The following is a 3,538-nucleotide window of genomic DNA, read 5'->3' as shown; positions in this document are numbered from 1 at the left end:
AATCAGGGTGTCAGGAGGAAGACATACTTGCAGCCTGGATAATGCATATGTAAAATGTCACTACAAAAATCTCGCTTTTCTCAACGTTATAAAATTACACATAGCAGATAAGACCTCAGCTCTTAAATACTAATGCAGAAAACACAATGAGGCATGATGTAAGGTGCTCATGTGTTAGCCTACTAGTGTCAGCTGGTGGTTGTTCTAGTGCTTTGTTCCACATTAGTGCATCCGTTTGTGTTGTGTATCAGTGTGCTAGTCTGCCAGTGGACTGTAGAGCTGCAGACATCAGGCAGTGTGGGGGAGTCGCCTCTCAGGGTCAAGTGGTGATGAGAGAGGAAACTGAGAAATGCACAACGCACAATATTATTTAAATTAGACCCCATATTAAAACCTTTATTTTTACTTTATTTGAAAGACATTACAAAGACACACACATCTGAAGGGCTAAAATGGGCTTGCTACTGAAATGTCAAAATAAGTCATCCTGTGGGCCTGAATGTCAGGATTTCCTGCTCACACATGACCTCATCTCTCTGGGGAGATGATGTCATGTGTGTGTGCACACAGACACAGACACAGACAGACACACTCATTGTTCCAGCCTCAGGAAAAAATCCTGCAAACATGCACTGTCTGCAAAACACTTCACATTTAGTCAAACCTGCTGATGAGTCTTTGTATAATATTGTAATAAAACGTATCCCCATATGAATGTCAGCAATTCATCTTACGACTTATGACGTAGTTCATTAGACTGTATTTAGAGCTCCAGCTGAGACATAGTGTGGTTGCTTCTTTTCCTATAAACGCTATTTTTACGTTGTGTTTCTTTGCAGAATAAAGATGGTCCTCACAGATAGTGAATGTGCTGACTCTGACCAGAGAAGACAGTCCAGAGGGGGCACTTAGCTAGAGCCAGTTTTCTCTTCCATCATACATTAGAGAGGTATTTTCATGGATTTCCTCTATTGCATGTCCCCCTTGTCCTGACTCACACATCCTGTGCACTTGAATGACTTCTAGCAAATTGTGAAACTAGAAAATCATTTCACTCAATTCAAGAATGATGCTTAGATTACACAAAAAGCCTCACTACATACATAGTAATCTGCAACCCTTAATGATTCTCAATCTGTTTGGAAATGGATATGGATGGATATAAAAAAAGGAACACTTAATGATGCTAATGCCTTTAAATCAAATGTAAATAGAAAGGAAATAGAATATTGCCTCCTAGATTAGTATTTTAAACAAAAAAAGGAGTTTTATTGGAGAGAAAGGCTCGCTAAAATGTTCAAATGATGCGTTCCTGCTGCATGTGAATAAGAACGCACGGGCAATATGAGCTCTTTTTAACAGTGTAAAGCTTCTGAGGAAGCAGAGTCTTCTAATCCTCGCAGGACACACCAGAGAGTGGCTAATGTAACTAGACTAATAAAAATATATCAGAATTTTAAAAATACTACTATACGATATGAAATTTTCCACCTGTGTACCAGCATAGCATGCTGCTTACTTTGACCTGGCAGTGTGATCTCAGTGTTCTCTGGACAAGTTGATGTGACTCAGTGAGTGGACCAAAAAATGGTTAACAGACAAAGTTTTTGTGACTACTACAGTGTTATGGTTATTTGAATGCATACAGGGTGAATGATTTTCACACTTCATTATTGGAATAAATAGCACTCATATGGATTTGCTTATTTATTATTTTTTCTAGCAGCTCACAGTAGGTAAAGCAGTGTTGCAGTGTTTAAAGTTCTCTGGTGCTCTTGTTACCACCACACCCTGTAGTTACATTAGCTGCAATGCCACAGAACTACAGGGGTTTGGACAGTGTTCTCCTTCGACCGTTAGGTGGAAGCACAAACAGAACTTCCAGCCTGTGTGAAGATTGTCAATCTTTAATTTTTCATACACAAAGAGACCCTTGTAAGTAAAGCCAATTATACAGATATAGAAGGCAAAGATAGTAACAGTCTGATTATGTAATGCAATTTGTTTGAGCAATGAGAAAACACAAACCAGTAATTCATTTACAATTTGCCCAGTTCTACATGATTACTACACTATAATTTATAGATTCCTGTTTGTTGTTGTGTCTTATAGAACTTTAATATGAAACACTGACAAATTAATTTCAATCATCCATATTTCTGTTCAGGCAGTGGATCCACTTCAGTATACATTCCTGTTTTGCTGCCATGTTCACACTGTCTCTGTATCAGAGAGAAATGATGAGATAAAAATAGAAGCCACACTTCTGAGCATCCTGTAGAAAGGTCTACTCTCTGGAATATTAACAGGGTTTGGGGCTTGAAGCAAATGTACCACCCTTTCGTAGCCATTTTGTGGATTAGAACGGCTGAACACTCTTGAATTGAAAATGTGTGACATAAATGGGATGACATAACAGAGCACATTGTCTGTCACTGCAGTCTCCAGTGTGTGTGTGCTGGATGTAATGATGTCAGGGAGACAGTTAAGAGCTGTTACCAATGATCACCAGCCATGAGAACATGTCAGTGACAACAAGAGCAAGAAATAATCTGCAGAATACTCCACCCTATTCTCATGTGCAAAACACAGTTCTGTTTACTAAGGCTGACTCCAATAGTGTGAGTAATGCTGCTGCACATCACTTTCTCTGCTGGGAGAGTAACACATTCAAGATCCATACAGCATTTATATAGTACTGTTGTTCCTGTCTTAATGTATTTCACCTGCCTTTCACACCTGCCCAGGGACTGCAGCTAAAAATGAGCCAAGATGGCAAAACTTGCACACCTACAGGAATGTTTATTAATGCACACTGTCCCTGTAACTTTAAACTTTTAACCATACAGCTGTCCCTTAATGCAGTGGTTCCCAACCTTTTTCTTTGAGCCACCCCTTTTTCTATCATTGAGTAAACTGATGACCCCTGACTAAGTGACACATTTGATGGATTTTTCATACTATATTAAATGCATAACAACAACATTACAGAACAGCTGATACATGGTACAGTTAACTGAAATAGTGAATGTGATAACTGCAGGATGTTTGTGTAAAATGAGCAATTTGGATGAATCTCATGCTGATTATTTCCCTAGATTATTGCATCAGAGATGAGTTTTCCTGATATTTTTAGGAACTTTTTCTACAATTCTCCATCTGTATTCTGTTTTATTTTATTTTTCAAACACTCATACACACTTAATAGGCTTTTTTTTTTTTTTTTACAAGATTAGTGGTTTCTTTTTTTTGTTTTAACTCTCTGAACTTGTCTAATGCAGGATGAGGCTGTTTAGCAAAGGGTCAGGGCTCTGTGAATAAATGCTGAGATAGGTATTTATAAGTTTTCTTACACTCCTTAAAATCAAGAAGGCCATGCAATCACCCTAAAGCTTCGGTGATCCATAGTGGGGGGTAGGGACCCTTGCCCTGATTGACTCGCTATTTGGCTCTTTGACTCAGCCACTGAGTCAGCAAAATCAACAAATCTCCAATATGCAATATCCATAAACTGCACTGCAGTTAATGCATTCAAGCA

The sequence above is a fragment of the Epinephelus moara genome, chromosome 4 (assembly GCF_006386435.1).
Source record: "Epinephelus moara isolate mb chromosome 4, YSFRI_EMoa_1.0, whole genome shotgun sequence".
Lineage (NCBI taxonomy): Eukaryota > Metazoa > Chordata > Actinopteri > Perciformes > Serranidae > Epinephelus > Epinephelus moara.
This window is presented reverse-complemented; position numbering follows the sequence as displayed.